Genomic DNA, 27,599 nt, shown 5'->3' with positions numbered 1-27,599 from the left:
AAGGTGGTACTTGATGAAAATATGATCCTATTTTAATATCCCAGGCTTAGATATTTGCTTTTTCATAGGTGTCTATCAAAGCTAGCTTTCTATTCATTGAGTAAACAGTGGCTTTCTTAGCTTGAAATTATTACAGACCCTGGAAATCAAGGTTTTATCTAGGACACTGATAACTCTAAAATCTGGAGAGGTTGAAATAACCCATGGGGAATGCCAGCGAAATATGGGGACCTGGGCCACCCAGTTAATGTAATTCTTGCTAATATCCACAGTGGCAGGTGCATTGCTAAGTCAGGTGCATTGCTAAGCACATTTATTATGGCATCTCATTGTATAGCAACCTTTGAGGTCATGAATATTACCTGAATTATGCTTGAGAAGGATACCAGGTCCTTAAAAAGTGAAGAAAATTCCCTAAGATCATGGTCAGATCAAAATTTCAATCTGCTGAACTGAAAAATGCATTCTTTTTAATCATTATTACATCACTATCCTTTTTAGATATACTTTGAAATCCTAGATATGCTTCCTGGTGACCTCTTTAAGCTTGGGAAGGCAAAGAAAAACAAAAACAATTATTATTGTTTTCTTTGAACAATAGCTGCTGCTGCTAAGTCGCGTCAGTCGTGTCTGACTCTGTGCGACCCCATAGACAGCAGCCCAACAGGCTCCTCTGTCCCTGGGATTCTCCAGGCAAGAATACTGAACAATAGCTACTTATCAGCTATTATGATAGGCACTTTTTACATATGGTGTCTCTGTCTCATACTTACACACACCCACCCAATCACATTTTCTCAGTGTTAACCTGTTGACTTTCCAGGTGGCTCCAGTGGTAAAGAATCCGCCTGCCAATGCAGGAGACACAAGAGATGTGGGTTCAATCACTGGCTCGGGAATATCCTCTGGAGGAGGGCATGGCAACTCACTCCAGTATTCTTGCCTGGAAAATTCCATGGACAGGGCAGCCTGTTGCGCTATAGTCCCTTGGGCCACAAAGAGTTAGACACAACTGAGTGAGCACAAAACACATACAAACCTGTTGATAATAATAAAAAAAGGAGTATACATTCTTGCTGATAAGATTTAACTCTAGATGTCTGGATGGAATTAAAAAAGAACATAATAACATGATACATGTTTCTTTGCATGTTATATTACAGACGTCCTGTGGAAATAGAGTGTATGCATGTATGTGTTTATATATATACACTTACATATATATAGAGAGAGAGGAAGAAAATATATGTTTATATATATGTGTGTATATGAATGAATAAAAGTTCACATATGCATACATGTGTAACCATGCACGTGTACATATGCATATATACTTATATATACATTTATATTTTATATATCTATATATAATATAGATATACTTTATTGATCTTAAAGAAAAGTTAGAATTTTCTCTAGCTATCGATAGTGTTACATTCCAGGTAGTATCTTGTAAGCAGGTCACAGATATTAATCACTTGAATTGACCTCAAGTAGTTGGAATAACTTGGACTTCCCTTGTTGCTCAGCAGAAAAGAATCAGCCTGCAATACAGGACCCACAGGAGACTTGGGTTCAATACCTGGGTCAGGAAGATCCCCTGGAGAAGGAAATGGCAACCCACTCCAGTATTCTTGCCTGGAGAGTCTCATGGACTAAGGAGCCTGGCAAGCTACAATCCATGGGGTTGCAGAATTGGACACAACTGAAGCGACTGAGCGTGCAGGCAAAGGTGGAAGAACTTAGCTTTCAACCCCACTTACGTGTTCCTATAAAAATGGATATCTGAAAATGGAATAAGAGAATTTACTTCAACATGCAAATCAGTCCTCAAATGATTCCTGAAGCATCTTCAGCCTAGTTTAGGCTTCTCTGTTTTTATCACTTCCTCTCTTCCTCAGTGTCAAGTACCTTTGAGTTTGGGAGGCATGGTTATTCCTGGCTGGGTCTTCTCTCCCGTTGATTACCTCAGGCAAGAGACCTTTCCTTTTCTCACCAACACTTAGTGTTCCAAGTGGATTTGTCTCATTTTCTCAAGGCCAATCAGATAAAAACATACCATGATGAGATACTGATTAGCAAGAATCTGCTAGTTGCATGTATAACTCAAGGGCCTTTATTATTGCAGTGTAAAAGTGGAAATAACCTTGGGAAATGTATTTTTCATCAGAGACCTCAAGGCAGAGGATTTGGAAGATAAGTAGCTTCCAGTAGTGTTAACTTATATTCTGTTTAGGCGACTCTTTTATTTCATTCTAAATTGTTTTTTATTGCTTTTTATGAAAGCATGTATTCCCACTTCCAAAGGCCCCTAAGCTGGACTGGTCCATAGAGAGGCCTGCTGACCTCAAACTCACCTTAAAACAATGCTCAAACAGAGGAAACTCACTACACTAGGATGAGAAGATGACATCAGAAGCAGGCAGCTTGCCCAAGATGCTGATCTGACTTTTATGATCATTTATAATGTTTTCTTGATTCCTTGGACCTATGCCTATCAATCACATGTTTTCTATCATGGACATGATTCTATGCTAGTTTAAAACTCAATCCAATTGTTGGGTTGTGGCCAATTACCTGTGCCTATTACTTCTGGGCTACCTTGGTGGATTTTCTGTTCTTTAGGGCTCTGATTGGATACCCTCTAGGAAATTTGTTTTAGATGAGTGTTCAGTCCTGTTCTATCTATTTATAATAATTCTAGATGGGATCCTCTCACCTGGCCAATTAAAAATACCTGCTCTGAGGTTGGCCATAGATTTGAGTTTTCTCTTCAGTTCGGTTCAGTCGCTCAGTCATGTCTGACTCTTTGTGACCCCATGAATTGCAGCATGCCAGGCTTCCCTATCCACCACCAACTCCCGGAGTCTACTCAAACTCATGTCCATCAAGTCAGTGATGCCATCCAGCCATCTCATCCTCTGTCATCCCTTTCTCCTTCTGACCCCAATCCCTCCCAGCATCAGGGTCTTTTCCAATGAGTCACCTCTTCGCATGAGGTGGCCAAAGTTTTCCTTTAGGGTCATTTAAACTCAATTGGAGTGATGAGTTAAGTCTCAATAAAAAATTAACTTCTCATCTATTAAAAGGAAAACCCTGACAGTTATGGGGAGGATCAACATGGTTAACACCAGGTATGGTCATTTAAGTTTAAAGGCTCCTCTATGTTGGGAATGGTTAAATCATACTAAAAATGATCAACCTGGTACTTATGAGACAAGGCTGGGTGCTTTATGAAGTATGCCTGTTATTACCCTTAGAGAGAGTGACTGGTATGGAACTCAGTGGATTTGTGGCACTAATTTATGGCCTTGACATCTACTGGGATGATACGAAAGTGTAGCCTGGGATTCCCAAGAATTTAAGGTCATACATGTTAACAAATTACAGGTAACCCCAACCAATCTACCATTGGTATGATCCCAATGGGTCAAAGATCTATATTCTACTGGTATGACCATTTAGCTGCTTGTGTGTGTGTGTGTGCGTGCCTTTAATGGGGTTGGAGGATATAATTGACCACCATCTAAGCCTTGACAACTTTCATAAGCTTTAAATGGTAGTAACTGGGCTATTAGCCTATTGAATTCTGAGATCTCTATGATGAGAAAGGCAGTGCTACACAACTGCAAGACCCTTGACACCTTACAGCATCTCAGGGAGATATCTGTGCTATAATTCAAACTGAATGCTGCATTTTTGTATCTGATAAATCCTTTAATGTAACACATTTGAGCCACATGAAAAATCAGACTTCTGCTCTGAGTGACCCATTCCCTAGTCTTGACAATCTTTAAAAAAGAAAACTGGTGTGGGAGGCTCATGGCTAAAATGTTTCCTTTTAATTCCACTAATGTTATTAAGTATACCATTTATATTTTGCTTGTTTCACAAGATTATTATTTCTTGTATTACCAAGTATATGACTGAGCCTTCAACGGAAATGATGACTAGACTTGAAGCAGCTGATCAAATGTATAGTTTGATATATGATCAATGATTGCAATAGTGTAACTCTAGAAGGCAATGGCAACCCACCCCGGTACTCTTGCCTGGAAAATCCCATGGACGGAGGAGCCTACCATGGACTGAGGAGCCTAGTAGGCTGCAGTCCATGGGTTGCTAAGAGTTGGACACGACTGAGCGTCTTCACTTTCACTTTTCACTTTCATGCATTGGAGAAGGAAATGGCAACCCATTCCAGTGTTCTTGCCTGGAGAATCCCAAGGATGGGGGAGCCTCGTGGGCTGCCGTCTGTGGGGTAGCACAGAGTCGGACATGACTGAAGCGACTTAGCAGCAGCAGCAGCAGCAGCATTGGTAAAGCGTCCTTATTTCAGGGTCCTCGTCTAAAATGTGATATTATTAGCACTTTTTCCTAAGATACATCTGTCCAGTTAAAAGTTTGAGGTGGTTATTTCATTTGTGCTTCAAACTCTGTCTTACACAAAATCATTATTTTTAAAATTTACATAGTATCAAAACAAGTATGGGATTTCTGGTTTATACCTTTATATGCATCTTGCAGAAAATTCTTAACATGTTTCTTCATTTTTTTACGTATCTAGGTGAAATCATTTTGAAACCTCTAGAAGATTTTTCATGGTGCTCTTCACTTGCAAATTGGTGAGACAAAATCCATTATGATAATAAAAATAACCTAATAGCATGTTATTTTCTTTACAATAAAAATCAGTCAATACTATTTGAAAAGAAAAGAAACAAATTATTTATAATTATAACAAAGTTCTTAGCTAACCATGTGGCGTATATAATTTTTAATTATTTAAGAATCATACAAAAAAAAAAAAAAGAATCATACTACAAGTGCCTGTCTGTCTCTATCCATGTAGATGCCATTCATATCCAGATGGCCATTTCCAGACTTCAGACACCTACATTTTTCACCTCTTGTCAGTCAATCCCCTCTCAAAAAGCATTCATAATGTTGCCTAAGTGAATAATGCTATGACACTTTTACTCTTTCATTGTACTTTCATTTTGTATAATTACCAAAAATGTTGAAACTAGACTTCAAATTTATTTTACACACCAAATGATCTTTTATGAACATGATATAGAGATGATTACTGCATAATCTGACAATTTATCTATTAGAAAATGTTGGAAACAGGCATTTTTGACATTCTTAAATATTTTTATTTTTATGGCAAAATCATAACTAATGCCAAAAGAGCAGAATGCCTAACAAACTGTGTCTGCTATTTAAATTATATCCAGCAACCTACATGCTAAGCTCCTTCCATCTGCATGTGTTGTTATGTTTTTTGTCAGATTTAGATAAGTAGCTCCAGGACCTAGGAAAAGCCTATTTTTTTAAATTACTATTTCACTTCAACATTTCTGCTATATTTAGCAAGTAGTTTACACACAAAACTCAAGGCTGATGCTTGAAGGTATACTTTTACTCTCATAGACAATGGCTCCATATGGACAAAAAAGCTTTTAATTCTGGAGTTTCCTCTTAGAAAGCCAAACCTATGAAATATTTCAATGAGTGTAATGTTGGCAGGGTCACCCTTCTTTGCAACTTCAGGATTTTGAAATGTTTACCAAACTTGACAAGTTTTATTATTTATTTGGTAAAGCAAGCAAAAGGAAAAGGGGGTCTAATTTTTGTATCTGGTGTGGATCAGAGGAAAGAGAGTGCATGGTCTCTCAAGAACTCCATGCTATACCCTGAGAAAACTATAATTGAAAGAGATGTATGTACCCCAATGTTCATTGCAACACTTTTTACAATGGATAGGACATGGGAGCAACATAGATGTCCATCGACAGATGAATGGATACAGAACTGTGGTATATATATGCAATGGAGTATTATTCAGCTATAAAGAACACATCTGAGTTGGTCTTAATGAGGGGGATGAAGCTAGGGCCTATTGTGCAGAGTGAAGTAAGTCAGAAAGAGAAAGACAAATATTGTATTTCAACATAAGTGTATGGAATCTAGAAAGGTGGCTCTGATGAACCTACGTGCACAGCAGCAGTGGAGACGCAGACACGGAGAACGGACTTATGGAAATAGCAGGGGATAAGAGGGTGGGACAAATTGAGAGAGAAGCATGGGACATATACATTACCATCTGTAAAATAGATAGCCACTAGGATTTTGCTGTATGACATAGGGAGCTCAACCCAGTGCTTTGCAACAACCTAGAGGGTGGGATGGGGAGGGAGATGAAAGGGTGGTTCAAGAGTGAGGAGACATATGTATACCTGTGTCTGATTCATGTTGATGTATGGCAGAAAAAAACTCAATATTGTAAAGCAATTATCCTCCAATTAAAAAAAAACAGTATAATAATCCCTAAAAATAAAAGAACTCTATCAAAAAAAAAAAAAAAAAAAAAAGAACCTCAATGCTGCAATGTGTCCAAAAGGGGAAAATGGACAATTGCAGAACCGGGATGGCACTCCACTCCAGTACTCTTGCCTGGAAAATCCCATGGACGGAGGAGCCTGGTAGGCTGCAGTCCATGGGGTCGCTAGGGGTCGGACACGACTCAGCGACTTCACTTTCACTTTTCACTTTCCTGCATTGGAGAAGGAAATGGCAACCCACTCCAGTGTTCTTGCCTGAAGAATCCCAGGGATGGGGGAGCCTGGTGGGCTACCGTCTATGGGGTCGCACAGAGTTGGATATGACTGAAGCCATTTAGCAGCAGCAGCAGACACAAATTGTGTAGGAAGCACTATAATACCAAGGATGCAGCATCTGGGCACCATCAATAATTCGTTTTCTTTTCACATGGAAGAGAATTTTACCTTGCTTATTGACTGACACCTACTTTTCAGAAGCAGCTGAAAGTGGTTTAAAAGTTAATATTTGATTTACACGGTTCTAAGATATGGGTGCAGAATTTATCTATGAGTACAGAATTCTACTTAAACTAGGGAATATTTTCCCAGTTCAGCTTCTCCAAAGATTAAATGAGTTACTTTAGGAAGCAAACTATGTTAACTTTCTAGCTTCTACTGAAAGAAGAATCACCAAACTTCTTGAGCAGGATGCTACAATGGACACACAAACAAAAGATAGGGAAGAGGCTCCATGTCACAGGTCATAAAGAGGTAAGAGAGGTACACAACACAAGAGTTTCTAAAAAGTGAACCTAGAAAGTACCAGAAGAGAGTGGGACTGCGAAAGGGTTGGTAGCTTCATAAGTTAGTATATTGTTCAAGAACACTTGTAACACACCATTAGGCCATCATTACACAATAAGCTTTGTTTCTCCAAAGGAATCACTGTGACACTTCTATTAGTTGCCTAGTTTGTATTGTCTGTGCTCACTCTTTGCTGCCTAAAAGTGGGGTGATGTCCACCTCTCCCCATGCCTGCAGACCACAGCATAATTGGGTCTTTTCTTTTTCTAAAATATCAGAAAAACAAAATAACATAGCATCCAGTAGACAAAAAAAAATTCTGATGTCTAATTATATGTTTGAGTAGATATAGAATCATGGATATTATATTTTCTGACAAGAAATATTTCTCTATTATTTTATTTTATTTTATTTTTTTCTATTATTTTAATATGATATTCCTCCTTAGACACTAGTAACAATATTTATCTTGGTGTTATGCTTCTCTCTGCCTTTGAAATGCTTACCTTCGGGACCACTGGGGAAAAAATTATATTTGGTAAATCTGCATTAAGAATCACTTCTTTCACTGACAAGATATTTAAAATGTCATTTATGCCTTGTGAAGGCTTTTAGAAAAATCCAGAGACCTAGACCCAGATGACCCAAACTGTGTTTCTGCAAGGACTGCAATTTCCTTTTGAGGATTATGGTTCCAGGGAAGATTGCTTCCAAATATCTGTGAGAGAAATACTTTCCAGGATTAATGCTGTTGTTTACTCTATATTGATTTTCATAGCATCTCACCTCATCTCATATAAAGGACAAGCAATAAAGCACAGTTTAATTATGGTAATATTAAACATAACAGTGAAATCATTCCTTAAACATGTAAGATCAAAGTGTATCTTCAGGATGTGCTTTTTGACAACTGATTCTCAAGTATAGTCAATTTCTATTGTTTGTTCTACCAGTTATTTTCCTTTAAAGATCAAAAAGCCTAAGAATAAGAATCAGAGTAGTTCCCCTGCCCCCAAACATCATCTATTTATGAAATAAGAATGTAAGAGTAGTCCTGTGAAGAGAATGGACTTTTGAGTTGAAATATGCATGTTCATTGATCACAAGTGGATAAGAAATGTCACCAAGTTATTACACAGAAAGGCGCTGATTGAAAATAGGTGACCTTTACCAAACGTGTGTGAACAACTTTTACTATTCATTAAAGTATAAGATATCTTCGTAGTCCATAAGATGTATGAAACATATTAAATAATATCAGTGGTTACTGGCATGGCAAATTTTTTAATTAATCAAACTGTTCCTCTACATTTGTGTTTTTTGACATTTCATAAAGGTGACATGGAGGTGCAAATTTCTCTTCAGAATGGCAGAAACTTAACTACCCAAGTGGAAGAAAGAAGCTTATGAATAAACTATTGTTCTTGAATTCAGAGAATTATATTACCTGTCCTTGTTTACAAAGAATTTATATATGTTAGTGTCTGTCACCAGGAATACAATAGTGAATAAAACTCCCGTAGACACTGCCATGGAAGAATTTGGAATTTTACATTATTCAATGGTGTAATGAGTTCTGAGATTGGAGTAGAAGGGGAATAAAGTTCATTACAGAAAATGGAGGAGGAGCACTTTACTAGACAAATAGGGGTTGAAAACTATTTCGATGAAGTGACATCTTGTGCTCTTCAGGTCAAGAGATCTAGCCAGGCAAAAAGCTAACTTAATATGTTGGGTGGTGGACATGAAATCTCAGGAATAAGGAATCAAAGGCGTCTGGGAAACAGGCTGCTAGGGGTTAGGTGAGACTAGAGATTTGCAGCACCCAGAACATCCATAAAGATGGATGTTTCATGAAGGGTGCGATGATATCCTAAAAGAAAGGCGACATTCCAAGGGAAATCTTATATTTTTTTTTATAGGCTCTTTTTTTTTTTTTTTTTTGTCATTGTTTGCTTTTTTTTATTTGAAGGGAAAGAAAGTGAAAGTTGCTTAGCCACGTCCACCTCTTTGTGACCCCAGGGACTATAAAGCCCATGGAATTCTCCAGGCCAGAATACTGGAGTTGGTAGCCTTTTCCTTCTCCAGGGGGTCTTCCCAACTCAGGTATCAAACCTAGGTCTTTTGCAGGCAGATTCTTTACCAGCTGAGCCACAAGGGAAGCCCTTTTTATTTAAACTTATTTTTAATTGGAGGGTAATGGCTTTACAATATTGTTCTGGTTTCTTCTGTATTATCAACATGAATTAGCCATAGGTTTACACATATCCCCTCCTCCTTGCGGAGAAGGCAATGGCAACCCACTCCAGCACTCTTACCTGGAAAATCCCATGGACGGAGGAGCCTGGTAAGCTGTAGTCCATGGGGTCGCAAAGAGTCAGACTCTTTGAGTCAGACTGAGCGACTTCACTTTCACTTTTCACTTTCATGCATTGGAGAAGGAAATAGCAACCCACTCCAGTGTTCTTGCCTGGAGAATCCCAGGGACGGCAGAGCCTGGTGGGCTGGCGTCTATGGGGTTGCACAGAGTCAGACACATTGAAGTGATTTAGCAGCAGCAGCAGCAGCCTCCTCCTTGAACCTCCTTCCCACTTCTCACCCCATCCCACCCCTCTAGGTGGTCAAGAGCAATTGATTTGGGTTTCCTGAGTCATACAGTAAATTCCTACTGACTATCTAATTTCACACATGGTAATATACATGTTCCCATGCTACTTTCTCACTTTGTTCCACCCTCTCCTTCCTCCAAGGGAAATATTTAACACAGAAGTCATGTGATCAAGACTGTCAGAGAGGTCAGTCTTCTGGGATTAGGGAACATTACTGTGTGAAAAAGAGTTTAACATAGAGATCATAAGCAAGGAACAGATGATGGAGGTGTGAAATGTGGGGAGGCAAGGATGAAAATCCAAGTGAGAAAGATTTAAAGATGAAGATTGAAAGGACCAGATGTTCGTTGAATATGTAAGATGCAAAGGCAAAGATGAGAGCTGGGTTTCTAACTTGGCCTACTGGGTAGGTTAGAGTATCATTTGCTGAGCTGCTAAAGACAGAATAGTATGATGGGAAGATGCAGTGATCCCTTCTTCCTTCCCCACCTTCTTTTCTTCCTCCACATCCTGCTTCCTTTCTTTCTTTCCTTTAACATATCATAAACAGCTATATGAAAGATATGTATCTAGATACTGAGGCTTAAGAAGTGAATAAAACAAGACTTCTATCTTCACAGAGATTACGGTTCCAACTGGAGAAACTACCACTGGACAATAAGTGGTACCTACCAGACCAACACTAAGGGGAAAGAAACAAAAAGGATGATTTGGGGTATAATGGTAAGACAAAAACTGTGAGTAAAGGACATCTGCTATTTAATTTTGGCTACAGTTAACAATGACAACACCACAAAGTAGTCCACAAAATAAGCAGCTTCTGCTGGAGTAATACCTAGTATTCTATGAAAGGGTTAACATGTTAGCCTGCTAAGAATGTCAGGGTTATAAAATTTAAATAGTTCAATTTGAATTTGATTGCCCTGCAAATGTCCAGACAAGAATGGAGGTTTTTCTATTAGGTCACAGTCCAGAGGTAGGAGAGTGTAAATTCTACTCAATGTCAAAATAAGTAGGTATGGTCATTCATAAACCCTGCCATTTTTCCTAAACCCAGGAAATGAAATAAATTTGCTCACCTAATCCTGCAAAACAGAGTCCCTGAACGTCACATATGGATACATCCTTGGCCCATTTCATGCTCATTCAACCTCTGGTTTAGTTTCGAGTCCTGCTTGTGAACTTTTACAAACCCTTGGTATAACATTTTAGGAGTATCTTATTCTCTCTTCCTTCAGCCCACCAAATCTAATTTTCTTCCTGATATATTTTTGTTTTCATTTATATATATATAAATGAAATATATATATATATATATATATATATATATATATATATATACACACACACACACATACATACATATATACTCAACTTGAAGTAGTGAAAATATAATGCAAAATTCAGAGTAAAGCATCAAGAAATCTGTCTCTCACATTGTTAAAATTCTTAAATGAGCTCCCATTATTCCTGGGTTGAAATTCAAACACTTTACATAGACAAATGTGAAGTTGCCTCTTCTTACACATACAACACTTCATCATAACATTATGTCAAACTAATGCGGTTCTGGAGGGGGCTCAGGAGTTTTCTGTGTCTTCTGGACATAGTGTCATGCCCAGTAGTAGCTTATAACCCTTCCCCTTCTGTCTTAATTCCAGCTATCCTTTCATTTACAACTCAGGAAACTACTATTAAGTTTTCCATGTCCACTCCAAGGTAAGTCAGGAGCTCTCTCCCGGCAGTAATGACATCTTCTACATATCTTTCATGATTACATACCAGAGTGTGTTATAATTGGTCTTTCTCTTGTCTGCTCCCTGCTACTAATGGGAAGAGTATGCTATTCAGAGGAATTAGGACTTGTCAATATGTGTCCATAGCAGCTAGCAGAGTACCTGATACCTAAGAAGTACACACTAAAACTAAGTACATTAAGTGGACGAATGGAAGACTTTGGGGAAACGTGCTTGAAACTTACCCAGTCCTAAGAAAAGCAAAACTCTCATTATTTAGGTAGTTGCCTTAATCGTAACATACAGCCCCTATAACAGATTAGTTTGGAATATCCGTTCACTTTTTGTTCAGTAGATATTTTCTGAAAATGTACTCTATGGTAGGCTCTATTTTTGGCACTGGTAAGCAGCTATAAATACAAGAAAAAAAATAACAACAACAAAAATCCCTGCCCTCATGCAGCTTACATTCTAATATCTAATGAGGGGCAGGGAGACCAAAAAAAAAAAAATCAAATAAATTTAAAAGTTTACATTTAATTAATTGCTAGGCATTCTAGAAGAAAACAATATAGAAGAATAATGGGGGAAAATATGGGCAGGTTTTCAATTTTAATAATATTAATATAAGTTATCCAAAATTTGTGTCCATACTAATAACATATATTTCCCTTTGTCTTTTGTAGATTTGAGTAAGAACAAAGAAATTTGGCAGTTGGGAATAAAAAGAGATAAAAGGTTAAATAGGTGAGAGAGCTGAAACCTGTATCCTTGCCATTTACTTTTGGGAGAGAAGAAAAATTGAAGTGACAAATAATGAAGCTTTAGGACTGCATTCCTAAGATGAAGAGAACTGAAATGCTATTTGAGAAGTCAGCCTTTTGTGATGAGTTTGGAATCCTGGTATAGAGCTATCCTGGGTAGTGCTAAAGTCAAAAATTTCTACCCATTGAGAAGCAGAATTGGAAAAGCAATGATCACCCTGCTCCTTCTGAACTGCAAAGAATGAAATATATTGGCGATGCTTTGAATTAAATACTGTTCGTGTGTGTGTGCCAAGTTGCTTTAGTCATGACTGACTCTTGTGATCCTATGGACCATAGCCAGTGTTAGCAAAGAATTAAGCATGTTAGCAACATGCTAGAAACACATAGCTTGGGACTTCACTGGTGGTCCAGTGGTTAAGAATCTGTTTTGCAACGCAGGGGACACCGGTTCCATCTCTGCTCCGGGAACTAAGACTCCCACATGCACAGAACAAAGTCCAGTCAACACAACTCGAGTCCATGTGTCACAACTAAGACACAGTGCAGCCAAATAAATAAGTAGATATTAAACGGAAATATGCTGCTTTATAGAACTTTATATCCAGAGTGAGTAAGTGGAAATACACAATAAGTAAAATGTTTCTCAAATTTTATCTTTCTGTAATGAAAAAGCTTCTTGAGAGTTTTATCAACCTTTAACCCAGGTAAGCTGGGCTGTAAGTCATGTCCTATGTAGGCCCTCAAATACTCCAGAAGCACCCAAAGAGCAGTGTGGGGAAGAATTAGAGCAGCACTTATTGATCAGCTGCGTCAGTATTCCTGGGAGGTTGGTGGATACCCAGAACCTGGACTCCACTCCAGAATCTCTCAACAGGCTCAAGTCAGGAGCTGCTGTTCTATAACAGCAATTCTCGACTTGTCTGCATATTAGACAGATATGCAGTGATTAGGCCACATTCCAATATATTCTGATATCTTCAGAATAACCTGCATATATCTCAAAACTGCTTCCTGGGTCTTTTGTCAGATCTAATAAATCAGTACTCCAGGAATGAGACCCAGAGTCACTGATCCCTATGTATAGTGAAGGTGAAGTCGCTCAGTCGTGTCTGACTCTTTGTGACCCCATGGACTGTAGCCCACCAGGCTCCTCCATCCATGGGATTCTCTAGGCAAGAATACTGGAGTGGGTTGCCATTTCCTTCTCCAGGGGAAGCTTCCCAACCCAGGGATCGAACCGAGGTCTCCCGCATTTCGGGCAGACACTTTAACCTCTGAGCCACCAGGGAAGGAATATCCCTATGTATAACAAAATGTAAAGATATGTGACTTGGAGGATGGAAAATGATGAATTCCCTTGAAGAAAATACATTTCATTTATTGGGATTACTTGAATCAACTTACAACATATGAAATACTTTTGCATATACATATAAATGCATAAATGTTATTTGATAACTTTTCAACTGTATAACTAAATGACTTAAATTCCATAGCAAGAGACTTCCTTGGTGGTCCAGTGGTTAAGAATCCTCCTGCCAATACAAGGGACACAGGTTTGATGCTGGGTCTGGGAAGATTCTACATGCCACGTAGCAACAAAGCCCATGTGCTACAATTACTGAGCTGGTGCTCTAGGGCCTGTGATCTGCAACAAGAGAAGCCATCTCAATGAGAAGCCTGTATGCCACAACTAGAGCTGCTGCTGCTAAGTCACTTCAGTCGTGTCTGACTCTTAGTGACCTCATGGAGTACAGCCTATCAGGCTCCGCCATCCATGGGATTTTCCAGGCAAGAGTACTGGAGTGGGGTGCCATTGCCTTCTCTGATGCCACAACTAGAGAGGGGCCCTCACTTAATGCAACTAGAGAAGGCCCGCATGCAGCAACAAAGACCCAGCACAGACAAAAATATAAAATAATAAATTCTATAGCAAGATACAGATAAGCTAGTAGACAAGAGAAAATGATAGGCTTGATTCTACCAGGAAATAGACTTTCAGATAGTCATCTTCAAAGTATTTTACAAGTATGCCTCAGAATATTTCTTATGCTCATAATAAAATCATATTTCATATAAATTAGTTTCATGAATTTGCTTCTCTTTGACAGGGAGGCCTGGCATGGGATCACAAAGAGTCGGACATGACTGAACAACTCAACTGAACTGAACTGAACTGAAACAAGCAGCCAGCATAGTTTTTCTGTGAAAGATACAATAGCGAATAATTCCAGCTTTGGACACACTACAGTCTATGTTCTCACCTATTCAAGCCTGTTTTTATAGCATGTAAGCAGCCATTGACAAAATAGGCAGATTTATCTAAGCTATCTCCCAAATTGCTTTCTTCAAAACAACATCCACCTGTCTGTCTAAATCCAATAGAAGAAAAAAAAAATGTATGTGTTCCTAAAATTCAAATGTACTGATATTAGCAGTGTCAGGACACAGTTCTAGCTTCTGGTAAGGTCCAAGGATGCATTATTTTTAAGGAGAAAAAATGCCCCACATTTTTCTTCTTGACAGATAAGGTGAGGGACTAATAAAGTTTCTGGTTTATAATAATAATTATTACTTCCTGAGCATCTGAGCCACTGTAAATGTGTTGTATTAATAATCACTTCTATTTTACACAATGCTGCTATGGGATTGGTATTATCATTTGCTCCAGTTTAAAGTTCATAAAATTAAAGTTGAGACACCCTAACTGACTTGTCACAGCGCTAGCAAATGCACTCAGTGGGATTTGACCTCAGGTAATTGAACCTAGAACCTATACTTTCCACCACTAAATATTTCTGACTTTTTCATTGTCTACTGAGACTATGAATATGTATGATGCTGGGCCAATTATAATCTTTTAGCTTGTAAGAAACACAGATGTGCTCAGCTTGAATTGGTTAATGGAACTGAAACTGCAGAGAAAAATGTGGAAAACAGGAAAAAGTCTCACCACGGCATGGTGTGTCTGGAATACCACCCAGGATAACATAGCCTTACTGTGCTCCGCAGGGAGCACTCCTTCATTTTTGTGTTTAGTTGTTATAGTGAGTCAAAAAATGTTTGCCTTTTCATTGAGCTAAGGGAATTAACTTCTTTATTGCCTACCAACTTCATGACTTCAGCTTATTCATAATTTCTGCAGACCATCATCCCCATGTTTCTTGACTTCTGCTCCTGCCCATCTACCACTGTTTAACCACATTGAATTTATATTTAAGGTCATTAAATCAGCTATGTGTTACATACACATACTTTATTGGCATGCTTATTTTGAAAGGTTACATGATAGCCATTGGCCACTCTGGAAATGGCTGTCATAGACCTTCATCTTTCGTCATATCTATAGTGGCTTGTGGAGTCTAGACATACAGCCATACTTTCTGGGTGGCAAGACCTCAGCATGGTGGTTGCTCTGCATAACAAGTGGGCAGTCTGTAAAATAGTGGACCTTTTAACATCACACTGACAGACACTTTCAGGGCTAATATAGAAATATTGCTTTTTATAGATCATGTCGATTCTTTTGGAATAGTAATAAAGGAGATTATCTGTACACCTTGTCTTTCTGTTATTCATATATACACCACTAGGATAAGCCAATAGCTTACCATAAAATCTAGAGAATGGAAAGTAAACTGCTGGTAAATGGAGATTTTACATTTCTTGATCATGTTTCTAATCATTATTGAATCCATCGTTTGCAGTATCTGGTTCAATATTATCTGTTTAAGTGTTTGAGAACATGTTAGAGCATAAGAAAGGATCATATTTTATAACTATGCAGCTTATCTAGCTTTCAGTACCATGTCAACATGTCTTTGGATATACAGCTCATCATAAAAGATTTTTCAGGTCAATCCTAATTTTATAACATCTCTCACTTTTTGTCCTGCTACTGCTGCTGCTAAGTCGCTTCAGTTGTGTCCGACTCTGTGTGACCCCACAGACGGCAGCCCACTAGGCTCCTCTGTCCCTGGGATTCTCTAGGCAAGAATACTGGAGTGGGTTGCCATTTCCTCCTCCAATGCATTAAAGTGAAAAGTGAAAGTGAAGTTGCTCAGTCGTGCCCGACTCTTAGCGACCCCATGGACTGCAGGCTACCAGGCTCCTCTGTCCATGGGATTTTCCAGGCAAGAGTACTGGAGTGGGTTGCCATTGCCTTCCTAGGTTGAATCAAATTTTGCTTTGGATAATATTGTCACAATATCAACATAATTAGCTTCAACAAATCTCTGTGTACATATGGAAAGGCTTATGTAAAGTCAGTAGTGCAAACAGACTCCTGAACATTTCAATCTATCTTTTTTTAGACTACTCTTGAACACTCAATCCAACTGTTAACTTGTTTATTTTTTCTAATACTGTGAATTTATTTTGCCATGAACATAACTTCTCCTTAACGTCCTTTTAATTGCATTTCAATATAAGAGTCATGGGCTTTATATCTATACTCTTTGATTTTATCTTGACCGTATGTCTACCTTTCTTGGAAAGATGTTTATATTGCAGATACTCAATTTCAGTACTGATTATCTCAATAGTAGAGTGCTTTTTCTGTCAGTAGTAATCAGAACCAGCTTGATGCAAAGACTTGAGCATTAAGCTCTTTCAGTACCTAAAAGAACAAAGTATATGCTTCTTTCAAGCACTGCTGGCTATGGAGCTTACAAACTCATTTATTTTGAGTAAGCCAAGAATTAAACTATTCTAAAGGTGATATAATTAAGCTCCACTATCTTAAAAATCATCTTAAAATATTCATGAGTATCACATTAAATATCGGAAAAGGTCACCATGTACAAAGTGATGAAATGTATAGTGTAAAGAGCTTTAAATACCATCTGACCTAAGTTTGAATCACAGCTTCCCCAGCCCAGTCTCCCAGGCTGCATCTCTTTACCTGGAAAATTGGGGTAAATAAATTGGCATCAACCCCATTTTGACCTGATGATGATATAATCATACACACAAAATTTATACCCCAACTCTCTGGCATTCAAGAGTCCAGTAGACACTGTCTCTCCCCATTGTCTTTTATTGAAAATATCACCTACCGAGGAGCAGGTTATAAATCATAAGACAAGTTTTATAAAGTCTTAACAGATTTTGTTGTTGTTGTTGTTAAAATTTTGAAACTGCCTATTCTAAGTGAGGTTATCCTATGTTTTCTTATCTCATAGAAGGAATAAATTACCATCAAATGAATAAAAAAACAGGAGTCAATATGGAACCAAGAGGTAGGGTGGAACCTGGGGATACTACAAGAAAAAAAAAGTCTGATTCAAGCAGCAGATGCTACCCAACATAAACAACTCCTAGTTCTCAAATGTACCCAAGATTTTCTTCATTCTCTTTTAATATGTAATCCAAATTAAAGCAAAAGTTACACTGATAAAATCCCTTTAAATCATTTATCTTTTTAAACAAAAACTACAACTGCCTTTATGTTTTAAAATAAATATTTCATTACACACTAAGCACATCTTTCAAGGGTCATGTACATTGATTCAGTACATCTTGGGCTTCCCAGGTGGCTTGTGGTAAAGAATCCACCTGCAATGAGGAAGACCTGGGTTTTATCCCTAGGTGGGGAAGATCTGCTGGAAAAGGAAATGACAGCCCACTCGAGTATTCTTGCCTGGAAATCCCAAGGGCAGAGGAGCCTGGAAGTCTACAGTCCATGGGGTTGCAAGAGTTGGGCATGACTTGTGCTTAGTGCGGTGCTTAGATCTCAGTTATGTCCGACTCTGTGATCCCAAGGACTATAGGCCACCAGGCTCCTCTGTCCATGGAATTTCCAGGCAACAATACTGGGGTGGGTTTCCATTTTGGACATGACTTAGTGACTAACAACAACAAACAAGAAAAGTTCACTGGGTAGGATATCATATGGATTTTTAATTTGGTACAAAGAATAGTTCATAATACAGAGATGTTATCAGGAATGAATAAGTCTGTTACTAACAGATGTGACCCTATTTGGGTCCTGTAATTTAATATGTAATTAATTACATATTAAAAGAGAATGAAGAAAATCTTGGGTCCTGTCTATCAATGTTGCTTAAAGTATAAACAAAGAACATGCCAAAGACTCAATGACAGCAACTAGTCAACACTTCTCAAGGTATCTTTAATCAGTTGAAAAAGCACCTCTCTTGAGAAATGAAAAGTCTCAGTGCAACAGAGGGAAATAAATGTCTTCAGACTGGCTAAAAACATACAGACAACCAACTAGTACACATCAGTGCCTATGGGTGTCCTAAAAATATTTTATTCCTGTGGGGGAAGCAATAACATCAGCCTAAAAAGCTCTCTAGAGATTTTGGAAGGCTAGCCAATTAATATAAACATTGTTTTGACATCTCTATAAAATGTCCCATCTCAAGATATCCATAGGAGAAAGGCAGAAACAGCATTTCATGAAATATGAGCACTCATTTTAAAAAGTGCATCTAAGATACCATTATAAATCTTTATACAAAAGCAACTAGATTTTACTTTGTGCTTTAGCATAACAGATGCTATTGAAATTCAAACTGTGTAAGCATTATCTCATGACAATATACATTTGTATTTTAAATAATGTTTGTCTCATTGTTAGAAAATAATTTTGAACTATAAATTCTACATCATAACAAGGTAAGCGGTTGCTATTATTCACTCATGTGGTTAGAGTGCTAAGCGATCAATTTGCCATACATAATTATAGGGATAAAATAATTTTATTTTTTTATTTCATAGAAATTTACATGATGTGGGATAAAATTATACTTACTATGTTTACACATGCAAAGTAAAATAGGAAAGAAAAAGTTCATATAATTAAATCTAACTTTGAAAGAGTTGTTTCCATTCTCTCTAGATATTTTTTAACAAACTTATGGGAAAAAGGGATTTAAAAGAAATAATGCAAGCTAGCTTGTCTAAATTACCTAGAGAATTGCCTTAATTCATGTAAAACACAAGTTTAACCTTAGTTCACTCTTGTTTGATAACAAGGTACAACTTCAAACATAATAGCCAAGATATCAATAAACATATAAACTGAATATATTATTGAAGAATTCTCCCATCAAAATAAGTATTTTGAAAGAAATTTTTTTATTAATCTACCTCATAAAAATTCATTTTTCATATAAAAACCATAAATCATATCAGTGGCATGATAATTCTTTTTGGTTCATTTCTCTTAACAGCTACATCAGAAACTTTATTTAAATTTTAATTGCTAAATGGACACTATTAAAATATTCAGGGATTTAGTCTTCAATCCTTCAACCCAGAGGGAGCTCAGGAACGTTGTTAAAGTAAAATGCTGCACAAAATCCCAACTCTCATTTGCAAATTTTCTTTCCATCTGATTTAACTTTGAAGCTTTTAGACTGAGAGCTTTTACCAGATGACATCAACAAAATACTTCAATCAAAATCAAGTTACCTTAGTGCCGCACAATTCTCTAGATTTCTTTTAAAAGGTAAAATGAGAAATTAACTCTCTTTTCATATTTCCTTTTATTTTTCTCTCGATGCAAGGCAGAATACTTAAGATTTCCAAAGAAATTGTCCCATAATCTTATGATTCGCAAACACCGGCTTTCATTCTAGGACACTTGCTTATAAACTAAGCCTTCTCTTGACATAAACAGTCACTTGCTGCAGTGCAGAATGTCAGTTTAGTCAGAACTTTCAATGCAGAAATTCAGCGCCATGCAGTCACTCAGATCAAGCGGCACTTACCTTAATTGAAATATTCACTGTGAAGGAGGTGAGAAATCAGTCAAATCAACCGTGAACGGGGTGGGGAGAACGAAGTTTTCAATCAACACCCTCGGAGTAGCTGCATATACTCTTTCCGGTTTATGTTCAGCCCCTCACTGTCTAAGAGAACAAATAAAAAAAAAGAAAAAAGAAAAAGAAAAAGAGAGAGAGAAGCTGAAATCCTCTGAGGTTCCAGTGAGTAAATGAGGACTAAGCGATGTTTCTGAACGGGGAGCTTCTCGGTGAGTGTGATGTCTTTGGAGACTCCCTAACTGCTGTGATAGGCTGCTGTCAGGTCCCTGGAGCTGGGCGATAATCATTGACCTGATTAGCAGGAAACACTCCCTGTGTGCAGGCAGCGCAAGCCGAGGGGTTAGTGGGTCTCCTGGGAACTGGAAAAGGCACCGGGGACACTTGGGTTTCTTGTCTTTCCCAGCCTCGTGGACGAACTCCAACTCTGATTGTAATTTGCAAGGAGATTAACCACAGGGGTCAGCCGCGGAAGGACTTGAAATAAACGTGCTTTCTCTTGCTGTTTTGCCAGGTGCATTCGTGTTAGATAGCAGGTACAGTGAAACAATTAATCGACCGACAGAGCTGATGTATAAGGCAAGACGAAAGCTGAAAAATGTTCAAAGCGATGTGATAAAAGAGAGAGCTGGGCTTGTCTTTGCCCCAAGCCTGATACATACTTCAACCTTTGTCTAAGTAAAATGTTTTTAAAGGTTGATCACAGCCCTCCAGGGTGCAACTGTGATTTCTAAAAAAAGGAAGTATTCGTACTAAATACCCATGTTTGACAGGTTCTTACAGACGCACGCACTCAAACCTAGACACAGAGGTTGTGTAGTTTTTCAAAGAGCGTTTTCAATTAGCATCACACTTGCCAAAAATGTTTGAATTATAGTGTTAACCTGAGTAGCATGGGAGAATGCATCATCGTAGGTAACAAAATCATGTATTATTTTTGAAATATTGATTTTCTAAAACAAAAACAGGCAAGGGAATGAGAGAATCTAAAATGTCAAACAACATATTAAACGTAGTCATGTGCCTTTAACAACCTGCTGATACCCATCCATTGACCACATGAGAAGCTCTGCAATACCTCAGATATCAAAAATTACCTCTTCCTCCTAGAGATCTAATTCTCTCAAAAAGGTCACCTAATTAAATGCCAAAGCCTCAAATGGTTAAGTTTTGATAACTCTCACTTCTATAGGAGAAAATTATTCCAATAATATAAAAAGAACTGATGAAAAAAGTCATTTGCATGTCTTGAGGGTGAGAAAAATCTCAGTGCCAGGGAGAAAAACTGACAAATGTCCTCTCACAATGATGTGTTCAGCATTTCTGCTTTTCCAAGTAGGTCTCACTTGGGACATATGGCATTCCCTTGATGTCTATGTGTGTGTGTATGTGTGCGTGAGAGAGAGAGACGAGCAAGGGGGGCAGCTATTGAGAGAGAGAAAGATATATTTACAATATACAAATATTGCTATATTTATAATATTTACATGTATTTTAGAAAAATCTCAAATTTCAATAAAGGGATGCACAAATCATACATAATGGAGAATAGGTTTGCCTACTATATCCCCAAGTAAATGTTTTTTTAAAAAAGTATGTCATTAAAATACAAGCTCTTTGATGATGGGACTTCTTGGACAAAGTAAAACTTTAGTGTAACTGAGTTGCTATGATAGGAGGGCAAACACTTGAATTTAAAACAGGGATGCCCCAGAGAGAAGCCCCAGGAGAGCTGATCCGGTTTCTCTTGCAGAGGAGGTCTCTTGCTCCCTCAGCTGGTGAAGGTTGAGAGCTGAAGGTGAGGAAACCCAGTCAATAAGATTCAGGAAAGGGAGAATAACTCCTGCCACCATTAAGCTGGAAATCCGTTATTCAATTATTGACTGGCATTAGAGGACTCAAGTAGAAAAGAGCTGCTTAAATAAAAACTGAAGCGCATAAATAAACTGAAAATAAATAGCAAACAGGAAATATAACTGCTAATTTCTTCTGCAAGGATCCTGGCTAGCTGTTAACCTAACACTTGTGAATGAAAATCTGATGGATTCCATGGTTCTAATGTTTAGCTGGTCTTCCAGTTAAAACATTCTGGTCTCCTATTTGTCTAAGCTTCATTCTAAGCACCTGAAACAGTGGTTTCTTCTGAAAACATTTTAAAAACTTAAGACAGTGCTTATTTTCTCGAACCCCATCCATGAGCAATGACGGTCACTAACTAAGATGTGTACATTCTAAGTTAAGCTAATTTTGTGCCATAGTAGATTGTTTCTACCTGGAAAGTCCTGACTGCATCAGACTGCACTGTTGATCCTTCCAAACTATAGCTTCCCACTTGGCTCAAATGGTAAAGAATCCACCTGCAATGCGGGAGACCTGGGTTCAATCCCTGGGTCAGGAAGATTTCCTAGAGAAGGAAATGGCAATTCACTCCAGTATTCTTGCCTGGGAAACCCCATGGACAGAGGAGCTTGGAGGGCTACAGTCCATGGGGTCTCAAAGAGTTGGACACAACTGAGTGACTTTTACTTTTGCACTCTAAAGTTTTCTACAGGGAGTAGAGTAATTCTGAAGTAGTTTTTTTTTTTTAAACCCATGTTGAACAAATAATTGGCTTTATGTGGAAGTACACACATGAATAACAAAGCAGAATACTAATAATACTATTTTAGAGGGACTGTAGAGAGGATCCAGCAGTGATAATTATAGGTATTACATATTAAATACTTGCTATGTGCCAGATGTTCTGCATGCACTTCAGCTCTAGCTATTGTACACGAAATCCTTAGAACATCATATAAAGCAAACAGTATTATCTTTTATTTTTTTTAATCAATTAAGCTAAGGCTCTGAGCTTCCCTGGTGGTTCAAGTGATAAAGAATCTGCCTGCAGTGCAGGAGACTGGGTTCGATCCCTGGGTTGGGAAGATCCCCTGGAAAAAGAAATGAAAACCTACCCCAGTATTCTTGCCTGGAGAATTCCATGGACAGAGGAGTCTGGCAGGCTACACTCCATCGCAGAGTCAGACATGATTGAGCACGCACTCACACTGAGAAGTTAAATAAATTTACCACTGCCACACAGCCAGTACAGAGCAAATCCAGAATTAAAGCTCAGGTCACTTTAACTGTGATAACCCTCAAGCTGGGAAAGATTAAAGGTAGAAGGAGAAGAGGGCAACAGAGGATGAGATGTTTGGATGGCATCACAGATGCCATGGACATGAACTTGTACAAATTCCAGGAGATGGTGAGGGACACGGAAGTCTGGCATGCTGCAGTACACAGGGTCATGAAGAACTGGACATGACTTGGTGACTGAACAACAACACTTTAACTGTAAAATCTTGATGCTTAGAAATTCCCTAACATCAAACAGACAAAAATACTTGCTTCCAAAAGTACAAGAAATTTGTCTTGGTTTTATGATTTGCAAAAAAACATTTTTCATCCTTAAAATGTGTTTTGTGACTGATAAAATATTATATTCTAACAGCTTAACCACAACACACAGTTATCTATATTTGACCAGAAAATAAAATTCAACAAAAAATAAACTTTTGCCTAAAAAATAAACTAAATCTAGATCTTCCATGTGATGTAATTTCATTAGCTCACATTGGTCAACTTTAATTTTCCCTTTCTTTTGCAATTCATTTGCCCTCTACCTCAAAATAGTAATTATTGGATTTGTTAAAAATAGGAATATGACCTTACTGTAGTATATGTCTATCGCAAGAACATTTAGACCAAAATTAAGGTGATTTATGATATATCAGTTCTCCAAGAGACATAATGTAACATTAACTATTCAAATAACTATGGAGTTGAAAATTTAATTTTTAGTCTGTTCAAGTTTTATCTAGAAGTTTCTTAAATCTCATACTATTTCATATGCTTTATTGAAATTCTCAGACACATTCACAATCTCACAAAAAAGTGGTGTGACCATGCTTTTTCAATGCTTCTAATAAAAATTCTATCTAAAAGGAAATGATAAGAATTCAAATTAATTCACTCTTTAAAATGCCAAGAAATTTCACACCTAGTGTCTCATTTGATTCTTATAGAAATCTTATAATATATAGTGTGATATTTATTTTACTTATAATTTAATGATGGGAACTTTGGAATAAGAAAAGCAGTTGATTGTCCTTTTGGTCTTTAATGCTTAGTGGAAAACCTGATGTCTTCCCTTCCAGATATTGCTCTCTACAATGTCTAAAAAATATGTTTGTTGGAGTCATGTTGTAGTGAAAATAGAATTAAATGGATATTAAAATGGAAGCCACTCTTTATTTTAGTATGTGCTAAAGAGTCAGAGGAGAAGGCAATGGCACCCCACTCTAGTACTCTTGCCTGGAAAATCCCATGGACAGAGGAGCCTGGTGGGCTGCAGTCCACGTGGTCGAGAAGAGTCAGACACAAGTGAGCGACTTCACTTTCACGTTTCACTTTCATGCATTGGAGAAGGAAATGGCGACCCACTCCAGTGTTCTTGCCTGGAGAATCCCAGGGATGGGGGAACCTGGTGGGCTGCCATCTATGGGGTTGCGTAGAGTCAGACATGACTGAAGCAACTTAGCAGAAAGAGTCAGAACTGTGATGTAGTGAAGGGAAAATTACTCTGATTGGTAGGAAGTTTGTGATTTCCCTGTACAGGAATCTTTCCACTTAGATTTCTCATAGATTTTCTTCACGTTAAGTATAACTCCATTAATACAATTGTTTAGATGTTGATTGTATGGTTCTGATATGAATCTCATCTTACTTCTCTTTCAATTTCAGATTCACATCGGTACCTTTCTGTCTTTTATGTGGTGACTTAATTATTGGGAGAGAGGAGATTTCAGAATGCTAAAGTTAATTCATTTGTTTAATTTCATTATAATTGATGTATAAGATTATATAAATTACAGGTGTACAATATAAGTGATTCACAATTTATAAGGTTATGCTTCATTTATAGTTTTTATAAAATATTGGTTATATTCCCTGTGTTGCACAATATGTTTTCATTTTCTATTATACATAATAGTTTGTACCTTATAATCCTTTATTCCTATATTTTCCCTCGGTTACCTCTCCCCACTGGTAACAACTAGTTTGTTCTCTGTATCTGTGAGTCTGCTTCTTTTTCATTAAATTCACTGTGTGTGGTGTGTGGTTAGTCGCACAGTCATGTCCGACTCTTTGTGACCCCATGGATGGTAGCCCCCCAGGATCCTTTGTCCTTGGAAGTCTCCAGGCAAGAATACTGGAGTGGGTAGCCATTTCCTTCTCCAGGGGGTCTTCTCGACTCAGGGATCAAACCTGGGTCTCCCGCATTGCAAGCAGATTCTTTACCATATGAGCCACCAGGGAAGCCCGATAAATTCACTAATTTGTTGTAAATTTGAGATACCCCATATAAGTGATATCATATAGTATTTGTCTTTGTCTGACTTATTTCACTTACCATAGTACCCTCCAAGTCCATCTGTGTTCTTGCAAATTAACCAGACTTTATTATTTATATGGGTAGTATCCCATTGTATAAATGTACCACTTCTTTTTTTATCCATTCATCAGTGTTATTTTATTGCTTACATTTTTATTGGAGCAGATTTGATTTAAAATGCAGTGTTAGATTCTTCTGTAAAGCAAAATGAATCAGTAATACATATACATCTATCCATTCTTTTTTATATCATGTTATTTATATAAAAATAAAACTATCAGACTAACAAGCTGTTTATGAAATTGATCTTTTAGCAGTAGTACTGAGCTAACAATAATGGAAGAATGTTTGCTGATTACTAACAGGTTCTTAATTTATTATATATATTTTTATGTAAAACTGCTTGAGGAAAAATTCCTGGGGTAATACTATAGGGCAAGATCAATATGATTTGTCTAGGCTTCCCTGGTAGTTCAGCTGGTAAAGAATCCGCCTGTGATGCAGGAGATCTGTGTTTGATTCCTGGTTGGGAAGATCTCCTGGAGGAGGGCATGGCAACCCACTCCAGTATTCTTGCCTGGAGAATCCCCATGGACAGAGGAGGCTGGCTGGCAACAGTCCATGAGGTCGCAAAGAGTTGGACACAACTGAGCGACTAAGCACTCAATGTGTATGATTCCCCTGAGATACTTACGGAAAAAGATTAATATTGCAATGTTACAAAATGCCAACAATTTTGCTCTTAATAGAAAATCATTTATATTGGAATTCACTTTAGAAAATACAAAAATGAATAAATGAGGACTGATCATGGCAACTTAATTAATAAGCTCATAAAAATAGTTTTGACACGATGGAGAATCAGTGTGAAGTTTTCTTCTTGGGAGGAGATAAAAGACTGAATTTACCCAGCTTTAAGGTAAACTTTTCATGTTTAAGGCCAGCTTCCCTCATATATACTCATGAATTTGAGATACTATGAATTTCTGAAAATAAAGAAAACTAGACTGAACACAAGAAAGCTTGAACCATAGTCAAAATTCTGACACTAACTAGCATTATAACTCTGAGCCATTTAAAAAGTTTCTGGTTAACAATTTCGTTGGAAAACATGAGGAAATTAGGCCATATTATTTCTAATATTTCAGTCAGCTATGACATTATGTTTTCTATTTGACTAACATTTTGTGATATTCTCTCTACTTAATTCAGACGTAATCAGGCAGTCAAGAAGAAAAGGTGGTATACAATTTTTCCCCTTTCTCATCCTGTCAGGCTAGTAACATTTTTATTTTATTCTATAAATGACATTATGAAAAAAATATTTTGTTTTCATAGTTTGAGTATGTTAACAATCAGTGAGGAGTCATTGATTTGAAATTGCACATGATAGATGAAAACATTTGCTAAGGTCAAGAATATTCTTTAACTTTTTTAGAGTAATTATAATGCCTTCCTTTTAAAGGATATAGCTGTTATATGACATCCAAAATGGATCCTTAGCCTTTTTCTGTATTGTCCTGGTCAGTTAAAAATGAAAGGTGGTTTAATTAAAATGATTGAGAATTAACTTAGGAGTATAATTTTAAAATGGAGATATAATATTAATATATTTGGTATTTTTAAAACCTCATTTCCACTTTAGTAGGCAGTTATTTTAAAATAACAGAAAAGTACAGTGTGTAATTAAAAGAAATGACTTTCAGTATATATAATTTCTTGGTGTTTTACTCCTTTCCTGTTAGCTCATATTTATTCCATTTTGTTTCTTCTAGGTATTATTATTAAGTGCAAACTAAATGAAATAAATAATACATAAAACATTAAGCATTATGAAATTCACTTAAAGCTATTGAATATTAGTAATGACCAAAATAGGCATACAATAAAGTCCAAACCAAATAAATTTTTTGCAATAATTTTAAAATGACTAAGCAAATATACATAAAATACGATTCCATGAACAGTATTACTTAATAGAAATTAAAAGGGACCTGTTTATTTCTTTTTGAGTAGGTATGTTTATCCTTTTTAGAGAGTCAGAAAGGGGAAAAGTTAGAGTAAGTGTAAACTTTATGGAATTTAGAAAGATCAAGAAGCATTAACATGATAAACTATTAATTCCCTGTT

The 27,599-nt window shown here is 37.3% G+C and overlaps 1 protein-coding gene across 4 annotated transcripts in view; it reads right to left on the bottom strand.

Moving 5' to 3' along the window:
- CDH12 (cadherin 12) overlaps nucleotides 1-27,599 on the bottom strand; it is a 1,186,459-nt gene that overhangs the window by 465,026 nt on the left and 693,834 nt on the right. For 3 of the 4 annotated variants that reach the window (XM_027520215.1, XM_027520212.1, XM_027520211.1), the window contains one exon: nucleotides 19,982-20,122. The gene's annotated coding sequence lies outside the window, so the exon portion shown is untranslated. Of the gene's footprint in view, nucleotides 1-19,981; nucleotides 20,662-27,599 lie in introns of those variants that run through there. The other variant, XM_027520213.1, reaches the window with a different exon arrangement.

This window comes from Bos indicus x Bos taurus, chromosome 20 (genome assembly GCF_003369695.1).
Source record: "Bos indicus x Bos taurus breed Angus x Brahman F1 hybrid chromosome 20, Bos_hybrid_MaternalHap_v2.0, whole genome shotgun sequence".
NCBI lineage: Eukaryota > Metazoa > Chordata > Mammalia > Artiodactyla > Bovidae > Bos > Bos indicus x Bos taurus.
The sequence above is the reverse complement of the archived record's forward strand: the minus strand, read 5'-3'. Positions and strand labels throughout refer to the sequence as shown.